Here is an 18,821-nt window from a genome sequence, read left to right as displayed (position 1 = left end):
TGGATAGTTTTGTTGGATATAAAGTTTGGGGTTAACTATTTTTGCTTTCAGCATTTGAGAATGTCATTCCATTGCCTTCTGCCATTCGTTTTTTCAAAAGCAAAGTCATCAAAATTTTTATAAATTCATGAAACATACACAATAAAATTTAACAAAATGTAATGTACTCTTCTATCTCATGAGTCAAGTTTCTCTTGTTGCTTTCAAGATTATCTGTTTGTCTCTGGCTTTCATGGGTTTGGTTATGATGTACCTAGGTGAACATCTTTTGTGTTTATTATACTTAAAGTTTGTTGAGCTCCTAGATCTTCAGATTAACTTTCTTTCTATCAATTTCAGGAAAGTCTTGATCATTATTTATTCCATTTTCTTTTCCCTTTGTCTCCCTTATGTCCTTTTGGGACCATGATTACACAAAAATTGGTATGCCTGGCATTGTGCCACAAGTCCCTGAAGCTCAGCTAACTTTAATTTTGTTTCCTGTATATTCTTCAAATTGCATAATTGCTATTACTTATCTTCAAATTAACCAATTAATTTTTCTGCAATCTCAAATCTGCTGTCAGGCACATCTAGTGAATTTTTCATTTTGATTGTTCTTTTGAATTATAGTTCCTTTTGATTTTTTTTCTTTATAGTTTCCATTTCTCTGTTGGGAGTTAGTATTTGGCAAACCATTGACATCTTTCTCTCCCTTGCATATAGTTTTTAAAAATTTCTTGAAGATATTTAAAACAGATATTTATGTACAAGCCCAATATTAGAAAAACACCTTAAACTAATGAAGTAGTAATGGTGACTCAATGCAATAGATGAAGAGTAAACAAAAATCTCACCTCTTACTGTGCCAATTTGATTGGTCGGACCTAACAACAAGTGAAGAACCTTGCGTAGGAAAAGGTTTGCAATCTCTCCTTTTCATTGTCATTTATATGTATTTAATTCAATGTATGTGTTTAAATATACATAAGGACATTACTTCACTGTGCTTTTTCTACCTACTTAAATCTGCAGAAAATCAGAGTCATAAGTAAATTAAAAACGAATGCTTCATGAGGAAAAATTCATACTAAATCAGGAGAAAAGAACACAAAGCTGCTAGATCCCGTGGCTTCATTGGTAATTACTAAATATGAATATAAACTTCCCAATAGATTCCGGGGTTTAGCCAAAATGGACAGATAAATAGAGCCATACTATCTGCTAGCCACTGTGTTATTCATATGATCAGAAGTGTAGAGAATGAAACTAACTTTCTGCTTTGATAAAACTTGGTCTACCAAAAGTACTGGAAATATAGAACAGTGGACTTGTCAATTATTGTTACATTATCTAACATCATTTTGTGTAGTAAATGTAATCTTTTGGCTAATATTTCAGCCATCTTCATTTTTAGAAAGAATTAAACAAATAACATTTAGAAATAATTATAAGTTCTGTAAAGAAGTTAAAAAGCCAGAGATCACATATTTATTCCTGCTGTTTTGTATTTTTCTTTTCTACTTGATAGAAAAGATCTTAATACTTCAAGGTTATGTGATATATAAATAGTAAATAATAACATAATAATGTACACTCAATATTAAGTATAAATACACGCACAAATGGGGCCGGGCACGAGGGCTCATACCTGTAATCCCAGCACTTTGGGAGACCGAGGCAGATGGAACACTTGAGGTCAGGAGTTTGAGACCAGCCTGGCCAATGTGGTGAAACCCCTTCTCGACTAAAAATAGAAAAATAGCTGGGCGTGCTAGCGCACGCCTGTAATCCCAGCTACTCAGGAGGCTGAGGCACGGGAATCACTTGAACCCAGGAGGCAGAGGCTGCAGTGAGCTGAGATCGCACCAGTGCACTCCAGCCTGGGCAACAGAGCAAGACTCTGTCTCAAATATAAATAAATAAGCAAACAAACAAATAAATAAAAATACTTGCACAATTACCTGTTACTCGAACACAAAATCATTCAACAGGAAGGAGAGAGAGAGAAAATTTATATAAATATGTGTTTCTTAATCCAGGGTATGAATTCTATCAGTAATATGCTGAACTAAACATTTATGTTTACTTTTGGAACTCTTTGCAAACCACTCTTGCTCTAGTGAACTGTCACTCTCAGGATTTTTCTTAAGTACCTATTGAGACAACAACTAAGAAATTAGGCAATGTGCATCTTTAGACTTGCCAGTCATGTTGCAGGGGAAATGCTTTACTCACCTTTAATATACAAGATGAAAAGCATTCAGAACAAGAGTGGCAGACAGGCTTACACATCAGGAGAGAAGAAAGAGATGATTTGGCCAAAGTTCAGTCCCTTGGCTCATCTCTGGACTCGAAGCATCATAAAGGGAGCCCACTGCATCCCTAATGTGTTGCTTCTGTACATCCAGCCCCGCACTAATTGACACTGACGCGGAACACCTGTTCCTGATGATGAAAATTACACTGTCGCTTTGCAGCTATCTTTCTCTCCAATTTTGCATTGGATAAAAAAGCTGCAGTGTGAGTTCCAATGTCACTTTGGTGTTAGGCTGAGTTGTTGATTAATAGGCTTGCCCCAAAGTTTACATCTTTAAGTAATTTTTATCTCTCCTAATAAAACCAGATACATTTTCTTTTTTAACAGCCTTATTGAGTAGAAATGAGTAAAAACCCTGCACATATTTAATGTATACATTTTGACAGGTTTGGACATATGTATACACCCAAGAGTCCATAATCATAATTAAGGTCATAGACATATCCAACACCTCCAGAAGTTTACTTGTGTCCCTTTTGTGTGTGCGCGTGGTAAGGACACCTAACAAGAGCTCTACATTTTGAACAAATGTATAAGTGCAAATGATGGTATTGTTACACATAAGGTACTGTGCTGTTCAGTAGACCTCATCTTATATAACTGAAACTGTCCCAGTTGAGCAACATCCCATTTTCCCCTCTCCTCAGACACTGGCAACCACTGTTCTATTCAAACCAGAGGTAGGTTCAATTGCTGCTGTTGCAAACTGTGACAAAGTTGAAAATTATAAAACCATGTTGGATTCCAAGACATTTGAGGACCATCTATAACATACTGTGCTGATACAGAAATAGATGAAGTATAGTCCATTGTGCCAGACACACACCACACTCCATACTTGTTAGCTGCTATTCTTACCACCAATAAACCATTTTTAGGCTTTAAAGTTTCTTCAAGTACTGCCCACAGTACATCTTGTACTTCTAAACAAAAAGGTATTATTGTGCTCTGACTGCTCCACATCGCTGATCTCTAATAGAATGTTTTCAGGTAAACACTGTGGGTGCTGCCTCACACAGAATGCATAGTAAAGAAACTATGTTCCTTTATTCATGTCCACAGCAGTTACTGTGAGCTTGAGACTACCATTACTTTTCAGCCTTTTTTTTTTAACTACAGCACAACTGACATAAAATTTTCTTAAATACTGAAATTAGTTTGTAAGTTATGTGCAATTAGTAGCATGAGTTGTGTCTCTCATTTGCATTTACTTTTTTAAAATTATTCATCAGTAAAATCTTGACTTATCAGGATAATGTCATAATTACTTGGAGTGTATTCACCAAATGTGTGTTTATACATATATAATGTGATAGGTATATAATTTAATAAATAACATATGAGGTAGATATGGAAATTTGGGCTTTTCCAGCTTTTACTGAATATAATAACATTAATTATGTGCTTTGAGTATAGAGAATGAGTTTTGTTATTTTTATTTTCATTTTTTTGTCTTGGAGAAAGTAGCGGAGTACTTGCACAAAGCATATTCCCCCAGAAATACTGGTTCACAGAATAATGAATTAGTACATGAATATATACATATTCACTACTGATAAGGATGTAAAGTAGATTTTACCATGAGCTTAGACATTTGAAAACACATATTTTAATTTAGAAAAGAATTCAAAGCTAACAACACACACACACGTATATGTGTGTGTGTGTGTGTGTATATATATATATATATTTTTTTTTTTTTTTCTTTTTTAAGTCTAGGTGACAGGTCAGACACAGTGGCTCACACCTGTAATCCTAGCACTTTGGGAGACTGAGGTGGGTGGATCACCTGAGGTCAGGAGTTCAAAACCAGCCTGGCCAAAATGGTGAAACCCTGTCTCTACTAAGAACACAAAAGTTAGCCAGGCATGGTGGTGCATGCCTGTAATCCCTGCTATTCAGGAGGCTGAGGCAGGGGATCACTTGAATTCAGGAGACGGAGTTTGCAGTGACCCAAGATTGCCCCATCTTAAAAAAAAAAAAAAAAAGAAAAAGAAAAAAAAAGTCTAGGTGACAGCAGAAATACCTGATGAAATTATTCAAAACAATCCACTATCATGTACTCAAATTTACTTTGAAATTATCCTTAGGTAAGTAACAGATTATTTCATCTTTATTCATGGATTAGATAAAAATGTGATAGAATCAGTGAGCTAAAAACACAAATAGATTTTCTTTGATAACTGTCTTGATGTAAAAGATTTTTGACCAGGTTAAAAAAGTAGCTTGCCAATATCCCTTAGCTACAGGTAGAGCTAGAGACCCTCCACAGGGCATGAAATTAATTCTTATCATGTCAATACTCTAATAAGAGGGTTAGCATAACCACTTATTGCTCTTCCTTCCCTCTTTCATCCACTGAATCTTTAATTTCTTCCCTTAGACATTCTTTTAATAATTAATTTATTTAACAAATATTTATCAGGTATTTATCACAGGCACTAAAGATTCAGAAGGGAATAAGATAGAGTTCCTGCCCTCAAGAGGCCTAGAGTGAGGAGAAATATATATATAAACATCAGTTACAACTCAAAATAGAAATGCAACTATAATATACATAACATATTTTCAAAGCCAAAAAGAAAATGAAACTAGCTTTGGGGAAAGTGTAAGAGACGAGAATGGGTGGTAGGTGAAACCTTCCTTGAGGTTATTCAACTCTATTTAAAAGTCACAATCCCTTTCCAAAGGGTCCTCAAGAGGAGGGTATAACTAACCTGGTGAACTTGAAGAGATCACTAATCTTCTCCACACTCCAGTTTCTGCATCAGTAAAGTATCCAAGTCAGACACGAACTCCAAGTTTGCTGCTATTGCAACGTCCTATCATTCTAGAACGGCAGGGAGCCAGGACACATCACCCTTCCACTCCTGACAGTCTCCAAGCCGTCACACACACAGTTTTGCAGCCACAGGTGGCTGGAGAAGCCTTCTCCTGAAAGCTTGAGTTCCCAAGGTATTTAGAAAATTTTAAAGAGGTAGCACACTGTTTGAACATACACTTGTGGAATAATTATAACAACAAGCACAGCTGAAATCAAATGAGAGAGGTGGGGAGATCATCAAAATGTGCACAGAGATAAATCTTGCACAGAGGGAAGAGGCTATTCTGTCAGCAAGCGCATCTCTGGTGGTGCAGCTGAAAGAACTGAGCTGACAATCTACAGGTGCACACCGTGGGAGTCATTGGGGGTGAAACCAGGAGGGGGTGTAATCACAGCTCGGAATCCACGTGAGGTCCATCCTCCAGCACACTTACCCATCTGCTAGGCTGTGGCGTATCTATTTCATTAGTGCTTTCTAAGAGCACAGGCTTTTACCCCTTTCTCCAAGAGCCACTGGAAGAAAACCAATGATGAAAAGAAAACAAAGACACGAAGAAGTTAACAAGGCATATGTACGTTGAATTGGAAACTCAGTCCTTTTCTCTTATTGACAACATTGATTCAATGTTTGTGTAAGGAGTTAAAATATATATGTGTGTCTGATCTATCAATCATCTATCCCCTTATAAAAATGGAAATTAAGCAAACTTTCAAGATCAGATTAATTTTGTTACCTTCCCTTTTACCAATGGTGCTTTTAAAAAAACATTCATGTACCCTGTACTAAAAAAAACTTGGCTCCAAATCAGGTGGCAAAATTGCCCCACTTAATAATTTTAAGCTAATTTTGAGTGCACCATGAATCAGAGTGATGTCGCATAGCTTATTTCAATAAAACAACTGAGGGCAAACTAAGCTACAGGGAATCAAAGAACTTTGTGTCTTAGTTCATCAATATTTGCACTTTCTGGAATTCTAAGGATAGCTACCAGAAATATGTGTTATTTCTGGTATTTGTGTTAAAGACACTGATACCCATTAGTAGAAATCTCGTTTGTCTTCTGTGGTGGTAATGACAGAATCTTTTTAAAAAATATATTCATTCATTCATTTGATTATAATTTACCAATTGGTTATTGAAGGCCTACTATGTTTCAGGCACGACCTGAATCATTGATCACTTGAATGTAAAGACGAAGTTCTTTGCTTCAAGGATTTTATTATCTAATGGGGAAAATAAACACATTTTTCAGACCATTACATCATAATCTAATAAGTGCTAAAATGAAGAGGTGTATACGTTGGAGTAAAAAAGAAAGAAGAGAGAGTACTTGGGACTGTGCTGGGGTTGGAGGAGGTCAAGGAAAACTTGAATCCAACGTCACTTGGATTAATACTTCAAAGTGAGTGTTTCCAGGTGGTTGCATTCAGAAATGGAGCTCACATGTCTGATAGACGGATCACCATGTGCAAAGAAATGGCAGGGTGAGAACATGGGTCAAAATCACAGAATTTCAAATGGTTTGATATAAACAAGAGAGAGAAGAGAGGGGACTGATAAAATAGGTAGGACACAAAAATGGAAGGAACTAGAATATCTTTCTAGAGAGCTCATATTTATATTACAGACTGTAGGAGCCTCTTGGATAATTCTGAGAAAAGAAATGAGTTTTAGAAAGACTGCAATATTAGTTTTCCAGTGTTGTTGTAACAAAATACCCCAAATGCAGTGGCTTAAAATAACAGATATTTATTCTTTCACAATTCAGGCAAACAGAACTCTGACATCAAGGTGTCAGGGTTGCTTCCTTCTAGGAGGTTCAGGAGGCAAATGCCTCTCCCCTAGCTTCTTGTGGTTGCCAGAAACCTTGAAGTTCCTTGACTTATGCAAGCATAACTACAGACTCTACCTCTGCCATCACATGGCATTCTCCCTGTGTGTCTCTGGCTCTATGTCCAAATTTCCCTCTTCTCGTAAGGACACCAGTCACATTGGAGTAGGGCCTACCTCAATCCATTATTACCTAATTTAACTTGATTACATCTGCAAAGACCCTATTTTCAGGTCACATTCACAAGTAATGGGGATTGCATCTTTTTTTCAACTCACAACCACCTCTGTTGAGGCAGGCGAATAGGATCTGGAGGCAGGGAACCTAAGGCCTATTCATGCTGATTTCCTAGAACTGAATCAAGAGGAAAACCCCCCTCTCCACACCCAAGTAACAAAAGGATCAGAGGCTACTCCCTTTGCACTGTGGTTGCAGATGAAACACGGAAAGCACCTCTGATTGGTTCCCCCCAACCAATCAGACTAGTTGCTGGCCAAGTATTTATGTGTAATTTTGTAACTTCACTTCAGCCTATGATTGGTCACCTCCTGGTTGCCACTCCTTTATTTACACAGGGTAAAACCAAGTAACCAATGGGAAACATCTAGAGGGTACTAAAACCCCAGAAAATGCTGTAACCAGCGCTCTTGAACCACTCCCTTGAGCCACACCCACTCTGTGGAGCATATTTTCATTTCAATAAATCAGTGCTTTCCTTATACAACAAACTACTGGAATAATGAAGGGAAGGAAAGACTGGAGTCAGGTATACCAGTAAGGAAGCTATTGTAGTTGTCTGGATAAGAATTTCCAGAGAAACTGAGAGTTTCAACTAAAACGAGAACCATAGGAATGTAAATATAGATATTTGGAGTTACAATCAAGAAGATAATTAATTTAACGTGTAGAGTAAGTAGAACAGTTATTGCTTCTGGGTATACCAGAGCCAAAAATAAATATTTGTCTTATCAAGACCCATTTTTAAAAATCCTCTATATTTACCACCCTGTTATAATCAGGGTTTTCTATTAAAATCTCCACTAATTGCATGATTCTCACATCCCTTTATGTCACCTTTCTTAAAAGGCACCTTCTCACTTGAGTTATCTTTCACCTTCCCTTTCATCCCTACAGTTTTTTACCCTGAATTAGTTCTCCTAAAACAGTGAAGTGCATAAAATCATCTGGGAAATTTGTTAAAATACATTTTTGTCCCACCTCCAAATATCCTAAATAATTAATTCTAGAGTAGCAATCAGGAATTGGCCTTATAATCAAAATGCATATGGTCCCTAGTGACACTTGGAAAAATAGTCACATCATTTCAGTATTAGAGTGTGGCTCTCTTATTTTCCAAATGCATGTATTATTTTTTCAGTCAACATGAGGACACTGGGTAATGTCATTCATTATAAGGAATTCAGTCAGTATTAATTCTGAGATATCATTCAGTTCTGCTGAACTCTTATCTACTACAATGCCCAGTCTTACTTCCCAAATTTAATAGGTATTAAGTCCAACACTCTCAACTTCCTCTTACCCCATCTTATTTAGTTTACGTCATACACTTCAGGCTGTTTCAAGTAATGTTCAGCAATTTAGGAGACGTTGGCAATTTCAGGTCTTGTCATCATAGTTTCCCCCAGTGGCTTTCCTCAAACATCATCATTGTCCTGAAACATATCTAACACATTGTTCTCCTTCCATATTTAACATCTGCTGGGAACTGAATGATTTCTCCCATCCTCACCCCCCATTACCCCACTGATATGTTGAAGCCCCAACCCCACTGCGATTGTATAAATAGGGCTTTATAAAAAGATAATTAAGGATATTGAGGACACAAGGGTGGAACTGTAGTCTGATAGGATTGGTGTCCTTACAAGAAGAGGAGAAACCAGAGCACCAATTCCCTTTTCTTCTCTTGTCTCTCTCTCTCTCTCTCTCAGAGAAACCAGAGCACTATTTCCCTCCCCTCCCCTCCCCTCCCTTCCCCTCCCTTCCCTTTCCCTTCCCTCCCCTCCCCTCCCCTCTCCTCCTCTCCCCTCCCTTCCCCTCCCCTCCCCTCCCTTCCCCTTCCCTACCCACTCTTCCCCTCCCCTCCTCTCTCTCCATACATGCCCAGGAAAGGCCAGGTGGGGACCTAGCAATCCAGACTGTAAGACTGTTGTATTTTGTTATGGTGGTCTAAGCTTACTAATACAGCATCGGATTTTCATTATCCTCATGGCTTTTGTAAGCTTTCCCAGAATTATCCCATGGCCAGACCTGCTTTTTTCTTTTTTTCCTGTCACCCAGGCTGGAGTGCAGTGGCATGATCTCAGCTCACTGCAACCTCTGCCTCCTGGGTTCAAGCGATTCTCCTCCCCTCAGCCTCCCCAGTAGCTGGAATTACAGGCGCAAGCCACCACGCCGAGCTAATTTTTGTATTTTTAGTAGAGATGGGGTTTCACCATGTTGGTCAGGATGGTCTTGATCTTTTCGCCCACCTCGGCCTCCCAAAGTGCTGAGATTACAGGGGTGAGGCACCATGCCTGGCCCAGACCTGCTATTAACCTGCTTCTATCTAAATCTATAGTGTCATTGATAACCTTTGTTAAGCGCTTCTAGAAGGCACTACATTTTCCACGTATATGGGATGCATACATGCCTACAATATAAATGTATATATAAACCTGTATATAAAATGTGCATTTGGCTGGACACAGCAAATCATGCCTATAATCCCAGCACCTTGGGAAGCCGAGGCACATTGATCACTTGTGGTCAGGAGTTTGAGACCAGCCTGACCAACATGGTGAAGCCGTGTCTCTACTAAAAATGCGAAAATTAGCCAGGCAAGCAGTCCCAGCTACTCGGGAGGCCTGAGGCAGGAGAATTGCTTGAACCTGGGAGGTGGAGGTTGTAGTGAGCCGAGATTGTGCCACTGCACCCCAGCCTGGGTGACAGAGCAAGACTTTGTCTCAAATGTGTGTGTGTGTGTGTGTGTATAATGGTTTGATAATTGTATATTATTGTATGTACCATCTCAGTCTGTCAGGGCTGCTATAACTTAGACTTGGTAATTTATAAACAACAGAGCTTCTCAGAGTTCTGGAGACTTGGAAGTCCAAAATCTAGGTGCCAGCAGATTCAGTGTCTGCTGAGGGCCTCTCCCTCATAGGTGGCACCTTCTATGTGTCCTCACATGGGAGAGGTGAACAAGCTCCCTTGGGCCTCTTGTGTAAGGCCACTACTCACATTTATGAGGTCAGAGCCCTGCGACCTCATCACTTCCCAAAGCACCCCTCTTCATACTACCACACTGGGGATTAAACTTCAACAAATGAATTTTGTGAGGATACAAATTTAGATCATAGTACGTATCCACTGTCATATACAACTGATGAATTACTAAACATCAACAATGAAAGCAACTGTTGCTCTTACTAGATATTAGATAACTTGCATGTTTTATCTCTTTTTCTTCACAACAAACAGGCAGGTAGATTTCATGATATTACAGACATGAAAACTGAGAATCATACCTTCCCCGGGTTGAAATTCCTGCTAGAGTCAGTACCTGAAAACACAGATCTGTCTGCTTCTAACATCATTTTTTTAATCCAGCAGATTATTTATCTTCCACAGTTAAAAGTTATAATCATCTAAATCTCGGTGTTCATTCTCTAGCATGAGTGCCATGCAAACACAATTTCTTATTTATTCTGGGATGAAAAAGATTATTGCCAATAACATACTGATTGGCCAACAATAGTTTCTGAAAATTTAATTGCAGAAACAAAACAATGGAACATTCATACTACTCAGTTGTATATTTACAAAATCCCCAAGTCTCCTATAGCTATACCGATATATAAGTGTAACAACTTTATTGTTACAAATAAAAATATCAAGAAGTTTCATGTTTTACAACAATATATGTTTTGATATGCGAATGTTGAATTCCTTTTTGCTATTTGACAACGACCTTAAAATTGACTGATAGCTGGCTTCAAGCATTACATGGACCTGTTAAAACTGGCATTTAAAGAACAGATTTATTGTTTACTGATGAGATATTTCCTTTCATGTGAGTGCGGTACCTAGTTGTTCATTTTTGGCTTTTTGTCTAAGGTCAAATGCAGGATCAATTTAAAATTTTATAAGACCTTGTCTAAAACTCTTTCCTTCTGTAACCATGATGATCTACAAGGCTGCTTCCATCTCTCATTTCAATATGTGAAAGTTCTATTAGAATTTGAGGTGACAAATTGCTTGCAGCATGAAGCTGAAAAAAACAAATTAGAGAACTCCATAGCAATGTTGTTAGGGCATTTTGCCTACCTATCAAATGGCAGAGTTTAAAATCAATTGGATTATATAAAATGCATTTTTCAGCTCCAGTTCATGTTTCTCCTTTTTATGAAAAATAAGAAAACTGAATGCAGCATGGGTATGAAACAAGGCTAGAAATAAAAAATTGTTAAAGTATGAAGAACTGAAGACTTCATCTTTAAGATCAAACATGTCAGAAATTTCTTAGTGCCATAGGTTCCGTGGCGGTTAACATGTATGGGAAATGTCTCCCTTTTACAAATGGGATGAAAATTTATGAAAAAAATGAGCCATATTTGCCAGTACACAAAGTAGGTACTATTGTAACGAATGCAGTTTTCACAGCAGCATTAACTCTTTGTAAGTAAAAGATTTCCCTTTTCTGTTTCTTTCACTCTCTTACTTTCTAAAGTCTAAGTTCCTGATTTTCTACTCTTCTTGCTCTTCCTACTCACTCACCTCACCCTGTTGTTGCCCTGAATCGCTCGCAGAGCTTCAGCTCTGAAATCCTTATAGATTATCCACACAACTCCAGCTCTAACTATCCACTTTATTATTAGTCTCACTTCTCTTATTACCTGCTGCTCATGATTTCCTGGACTCCCTATGTTATGTGAAATTCAATACATCTAAAACCAACATTATTATGTTTTACAAGATTAGTAGTTCTTCCAAGAGATCAAATGTTAGTCCTTTGTACCATTATGCTTCCAGTCTTCCAGTAATACCTGGGAGTCATACTTGACTGTTTAATTAAAAATAATTGGTAAATATTGTCCATATTTATGGGTATATGTGATATTTTGTTGCATGCATAGAATGTGTAATGATCAAGTCAGTGTATTTAGGGCATCCATCATCTCAAGCATTTATCACTTATATGTGTGGGGAACACTTCAAGTTCTCTCTTCTCCTTACTTTGAAATATACCATACATTGTTGTTAACTGTAGTCCTTCTACTATCAAACATTACAATGTATTCCTTCTATCTAAATGTATGGTGGTTAATGTTCTATCTAACTGTATGTTATCTAACTGTATGAAGAGTGGATAGAACATTCAGTTAGAGCATTAGCTAACCTTTCTTCATTCCCCTCTCCCAACACATCCATATCCTTTCAAGCCTCTGCTATCATTCTACTCTCTACCCCCATGAGATCAACTTTTTAAAAATCCTCCTTCTACATCAGTTATTTACTAAACTTCATTGAATTTTTTAGTGTAAAGTCCTTCTCTCTTTCTTTCATTTTCAATATCACTAGCACATTCCAAAGTTTCAACATCTCTTATACAGATTATTGTTGTCACTTTTTCTTTTATACTTTGGTTTTACCACTCCAACCCATTCTACATATTAATTATATCTTTATCTTGCTGGAAAATATTACCTTGTTCCAATTGCTCTCTTGCTGCAAAGTCATTAATGTCACTCTACTTCCTAATGATAAAGCTTACACTAACTATTAATACTTGGCCTTCAAGTCTGTGAAAACTTCATTTCCTAGTCTTCTTTCCAACCTTGTGTTTCACTACTCCCCTACATAATTCTGTTAGTTGATTCATTATTTTCTGGACATATTATAAAGCAAAGACTTCATTTGTGTTATTTCCACTTCCTTGAAATATTTTTTCTTGTTTTCATAAGGCCCCAGCTCCTGCAATTCTCCATAATGACCTATCTCTAGCCCCTCTGTGAATGATTCCTTATTTTTAACTTCTAAACCACTTACCATCTGTCATATGTCTTCAGCATATGGAAGATCAATGACAATTTATATAAGCTTCTGTCTGTCCATGTGTGTTGTAATGTTCTTGAGAAAATGCCTTTTTCCCCCTGATTATCTAACACAGTGTTCCATATTCTACATATAGAAATCATAATAAATATTTCCTTGCTGTTATTAAAGGTGATGATAAGGATGGTGTTGACTAAGCACATGGCCATCATTAGAAACAATTTTATGGTATACGGTCTTGGGTCCCTTCCCTGCTCATCCCTCACATTTGGCCCCAACCTGAGTGGAACTTGGCATCACTTAAGATTTTAATAATCAGAAGAAAGAAGGGAGATATTCTTAGAAAATAAACCAGCATATGAAAAGGCAAGGGGATACAGACAGTGATCAGCGAAGGGAGAATCAGCATGTTGTGAGTGGAGAATATTGTTCACTTAGAAGTCTGGCCAGATTGGAATTGAGTAATGAATATACTAAATGTAATGGCTCAAGACTGGAAACAACCCAAATGTCCATCAGGTAGATAAAATAATTGTATACGCATGCAATGGAACACTTCATAGCCATATAAAAGAGTAAACCCAACAATGAACACAACATAAATAAATCTTATAGACAAAATTAATACACATTGTGTGGTTCCATTTCTGTTAAATTCAAAAATAGGCAAGATTAGGCCAGATGCAGTGGCTCACGTCTGTAATTCCAGCACTTTGGGAGGCTGAGGTGGGAGGAACATCTGAGGTCAGGAGTTTGAGACCAGCCTGGCCAACAGGGTGAAACCCTGTCTCTACTAAAAATACCAAACAAATTAGCCAGGTATCGTGGAGGGTGCCTTTAGTCCCAGTTACTCAGGAGGCTGAGGCAGGAGAATCGCTTGAACAAGGAGGTGGAGATTGCAGCGAGCGGAGATGGCACTGCTGCACTGCAGCTTGGTCAACAGAGCAAGACTCTGTCTCAAATAAATAAATAAATAAATAAAATAGGCGAAATTAATGTATCACTGGAAGCAAAAAGGCATTGTTACCTTTAGGGGCATTGACTGGGAGAAGGCATGAAAAAAACCTTTTTTTTTTTTTTTTTTTTTGAGATGGCGTCTCACTCTGTCGCCGTGGTTGGAATGCAGCGACAGGATCTTGGCTCACTGCAAGCTCCGCCTCCCGGGTTCATGCCATTCTCCTGCCTCAGCCTCCCGAGCAGCTGGGACCACAGGGGCCCGCCACTATGCCCGCCCGCGCAGCTAATTATTTTGTGTGTGTGTGTGTTTTTGTTTTTTTTTTTTTTTTAGTAGAGACGGGGTTTCATCGTGTTAGCCAGGATGGTCTCGATCTCCTGACCTCATGAACTGCCCGCCTCTGCCTCCCAAACTGCTGGGATTACAGGCGTAAACTACCGCGCCCGGCCGAATAAACGTTCTTATATGCTGAAAATGTCCTATATTTTGATCTACATCATACACAAAAGTAGAAACATTGAGCTATACACTTAATATTGTTTCTTTTAACTGTTGATCTTATCTTAATAAAGAAGCAAAACAAAAAAAGAGAATGCAGTAAGAGATTACATTATATACCAGTAAAATATTATTGTCATTTCTCACTCTTGTAAACAGAATTCAAACATTATCAGCAAAACCATAACTTAAAGTATAGCTGTTTTGTAGACTACATATACTCAAGTGAATGTAGGAATGAATACGCCATTGTACGGCTGGAGTTCAAGACGGACTTGTCTTTCCCTAAATTTTCTACCACGAGCACAGAAAACAATGAGAACCACACACACATGCCTCAGGAAATTTAATTATACTATAGGTATGGTAAAGTAGGATCACTAATGTTCCAGGGAATTAAATCTTTGATGATATAGAAGGACATTTTATATCAGCATCATCATAATAAGCACTCAATAAATGGGAGCTATTTTCTGCCAAGTACTGTGAAACACACATTCTGAATACAGTATCTCTTTTACCAATCACTAATGTTCTAAGTTTGGTACTACTGTCTGCATTTTAAACGTAAGGTAAGTGAATCTGGGAAGTCAAGAAACTTCTCCATTAACACAAGTGGTAAGTGCTAGAGCCAATATTCAAAATAGGTCTGTCTGAGGGCAAAACCTGTGTCCTGTTCATTACTGTACTTCACTGTCTCAAGACACTTGGAAATTAAATGTAAATGTGGATGAAAGTACTTTGGGAATAAATGTTGAAATAATAGTAATTTACATTTCTCTCCTACCTCTGCCCTTTTCACATAATAAAGAATAAAATATAGAATGAAAAGTCAGTTGTATTTAGGAAGAAAAGGACACACACAGTTAATGCATAACAGTTAAAAATTAGAGACAGTTAAAATAAAAATTAGAGACAGTTAAAAATTAAAGGGTGAACTTCAGTAAATCAGACACTGAAGGAAATTTTTAAAAGTGAACTTTGCCTGGGAGTGTTGGCTCACACCTGTAATCCTAGCATGTTGGGAGACCAAGGCAGGAGGATCACTGGAGCTCAGGTGCTTGACATCAGCCTGGGCAGCATAGTAAGACCTGGTCTCTGTTAAAAAAATATATATATATGGAATATATATGATATATATTTATAAAAAATATAATACATAAATAATAAATAATGTATATTCCATATATATATATGTGAAAGAAGATACAGCCCCCAAGGCGATGGTCTGAGAAACAAACAAAAAAGATAAACAAAGAAATGTTTAAAATGTGGGTAAATACTTTCCAAGTATTTCTCAAAGCAAATAATCATTATGTTGAATTTGATAGTGAAAATATAAGATAAAATAAAGATTCTAGATAATGATCACTTATAATATGGGGATAACTAGATTTAAAACTTTCTATGATCATAAAATTGTTTGGGAGAAGAGCAAAAATGTTTAATACAATTAGATATATAAAGTATTAATATACAGTGATAAACTAAAACAATAGAATAAGAGTACCTAATTTCCAAAGTAATGAGAAAAAATAAACACAAGAATAAAAAAAACATAAAAATAACAAAATAAAATGCAAAATGTCAGTAGAGGAATGAAGCCAAATACACCAATAACCATAATAAATACATACAGATTAAAATTGTAAATTAAAAGAATAAGATTATCACTATGGAAGAGACGGTTAAATACTCACCAAGATCTGTTTCTGTTTCTTCTTGGGCCCGAAATGACTCCACATCCCGTACTTCCTTAGGTATCTGTTATTGATTATGTTTTAGCCAATGAACTGTGAGAATAAGTACCTTTTCCAAGTCTTCTCCATCAAAACTTCCCACATGGGTGCTTCCACACTCTTTTACCTTCTACTATCTGTTACAAAAGACAAGAAAGCACCTATGAAATGGCACTGTGGAGGACAGCCAAGACTCATGTATGAGGAATACAAAAGATTCTATCACATCCACTATTATATGCATGTAATATATAATTATGTGATATATTAATTATATATAATATACATTATATATTTGTGTGTACATGTACATAAAAATATATAAATATTCACCAAATTAAAATTATCCTAAGAATGAAGGATGGATTTCAAAGTAGAAAACCTATTGAAAGTCTATTAATATAATTTCTCACATTAAGAGATTAAGAGAAAAATAGAAAAAAAATGAGATTACCTAAAACCAAACAGCTTCTACACAGCAAATGCAACAATCAACAGCCTGCAGCCTGAAGAGAATATTTGCAAACATCTTGTAAGGGGTTAATATCCAAAGTATATAAGGAACCCATAGAAGTCAATAGCGAGAAAATAAATAACCTGATTTTAAAATGGGCAAAGCATCTCAGTAGATAATTCTCAAAAGAAGAAATAAAAATAATCAACAAGTATACTATAAAAGCCCCAAATCATGAATCGCCAGGGAAATGCAAATTAAAATCACAATTAGATATCATCTCATACTCATTAGAATGGCTACTACCACAAAATCGAGAGCTATGTGTTGGAAAGGATATAGAGGAAAAGGAAGCCTTGTACACTATTGGTGAGAATGTAAATTAGTAGAGAAATTATAGAAAAAGTATAGAAATTCCTCAAAAAGTCAGTAAGAGAACTACCGTACAGTCCAGCAATCCCTCATCTGGTTATATGTCCAAAGGAAATAAAATCAGTATGTTGAAGAGACAGCAATGCTCCCATGTTAGTTACAACACTATTCACAACAGCCAAGATACAGAATCAACCTAAGCATCCATCAACAGATAAATGGATAGAGAGAGTGTTGTATATATACACAATGAAATACCATTTGGCTTTAAAAAGGAAAGAAATCCTGTCATCTGAGACAACAGGAATGAACTTGTAAGACATTTTTCTAAGCAAAATAAGCCGGGCACAGAAAGACAAACACTGCATGATCTCACTTTTACTGATGCTCCCCGACTTAAGGTGGGATTATGTCCTGATAAACCCTGTGTTAAGTTGAAAATATCATGAGTCAAAAAAAACCTTTAATCCACCTAACTTGCCAAACATTATAGTTTAGCCTAGCCTACCTTAAATGTTACATTAGCCTACATTTGGGAAAAATCATCTAACGAAGCCTATTTTATAAGAAAGTATTGAATATCACATGTAATTTATTGAATACTACACTGAAAGTGAAACAAGGAATGGTTGTATGGGTACTTAAAGTACAATAGGACTCTAACTGAATGTGTATCCTTTTTGCAGCACCATCTTAAAGTCAAAAAACAGTAACTCAACCTGTTGTAAACCAGGGAATGTCTGTATGTGGAATCTAAACAGTTGAACACTTAGAAGCAAAGACTAGAGTGATGGTGACCGGGTCTGGGGCTGTTGGAGGGAAGATATTAGTTAAAGAATACAAAATTTCAGCTAGATAGGAGTAGTAAGCTTAAGAGTACTATTGTACAAGACGGTCACTATAGTTCATAACAACGTATTGTATTTCTGAAAATTACCACGGGAATAGATTTTAAGTGTTCTCACTACAAAAAATGATAAGTGTGTTAGGTAAAGCATGTGCTACTTAGTTTGATTTATTCATCCCAGGATGTATATATATTTCAAAATACCATGCTACACACAATAAATATATATACAATAAATATATTTGTCATACATAGAAACTGATAAATTTTTGAAATTAAATAATTTTTCAAAGATTAGAGGAAAATAACACAACAAAGATGATATCACGCAATTCATGATAGTTTAATACCTGTTCTCCACAATATAGAAAAAAGTAGTAAACCACAAATCTGAAAAAGGCATATTCCAAATAGTAAAGCAAACTTTGATTAAACCTTTGAAACACTTATTTTAAAATGTGAATTTCAGCAGGAATTTTACTGTCTGTTTATATAAATCCCCAAACTGAAGGTCTTACCCAGTGAATTACAATAATAAAAAAAACCATTATAAACATTAGAAAACATTAAAGTAACTTCCATAAGAGGTAGTGTTATTGTCTCAGGAAGGGAATCTAGAAATAAAGTGTTATAATTAATAATAGAATTAAGCAGATAAACTACATATTAGATCCACACTCAAAAATCAGATGCATTTTATACACTAGAAATTGACAGCTAAAAGTATACTATTTAGAAAAGATAGAATTTGAAATAGCAAAAACAATTTTTTAATATGTCCAAATATATATGTCTTAAAAGTATAAGTCATAGCACCAAAGGATGACAGCAAAGAAGGGGTAAATCTATTATGACATGTTTCTCTCGCTAATTACAACTGAAAATTTTGGACAAAATACAAAAAAAAAAAAAGCAATCATCTGGGAACTTTGAAATAGTAACAGTAA

The 18,821-nt window shown here is 36.5% G+C and overlaps 2 long non-coding RNA genes across 3 annotated transcripts in view; one reads left to right on the top strand and one right to left on the bottom strand.

Moving 5' to 3' along the window:
* LOC105477031 (uncharacterized) overlaps nucleotides 1-16,333 on the bottom strand; it is a 381,703-nt gene extending 365,370 nt beyond the window's left edge. Inside the window, exon 1 of one of the 2 annotated variants that reach the window (XR_011616854.1) lies at nucleotides 16,163-16,333. This is a non-coding gene — a long non-coding RNA (uncharacterized lncRNA). Of the gene's footprint in view, nucleotides 1-5,016; nucleotides 5,398-16,162 lie in introns of those variants that run through there. The other variant, XR_011616856.1, reaches the window with a different exon arrangement.
* The window catches only part of LOC105477030 (uncharacterized), a 93,442-nt gene that overhangs the window by 50,493 nt on the left and 24,128 nt on the right, over nucleotides 1-18,821 (top strand). The window lies entirely within an intron of this gene.

Source organism: Macaca nemestrina, chromosome 19 (assembly GCF_043159975.1).
Source record: "Macaca nemestrina isolate mMacNem1 chromosome 19, mMacNem.hap1, whole genome shotgun sequence".
In the NCBI taxonomy this organism is placed as follows: domain Eukaryota; kingdom Metazoa; phylum Chordata; class Mammalia; order Primates; family Cercopithecidae; genus Macaca; species Macaca nemestrina.
Note: the sequence above shows the minus strand (reverse complement) of the source record. Positions and strands in the feature narration are given on the sequence as shown.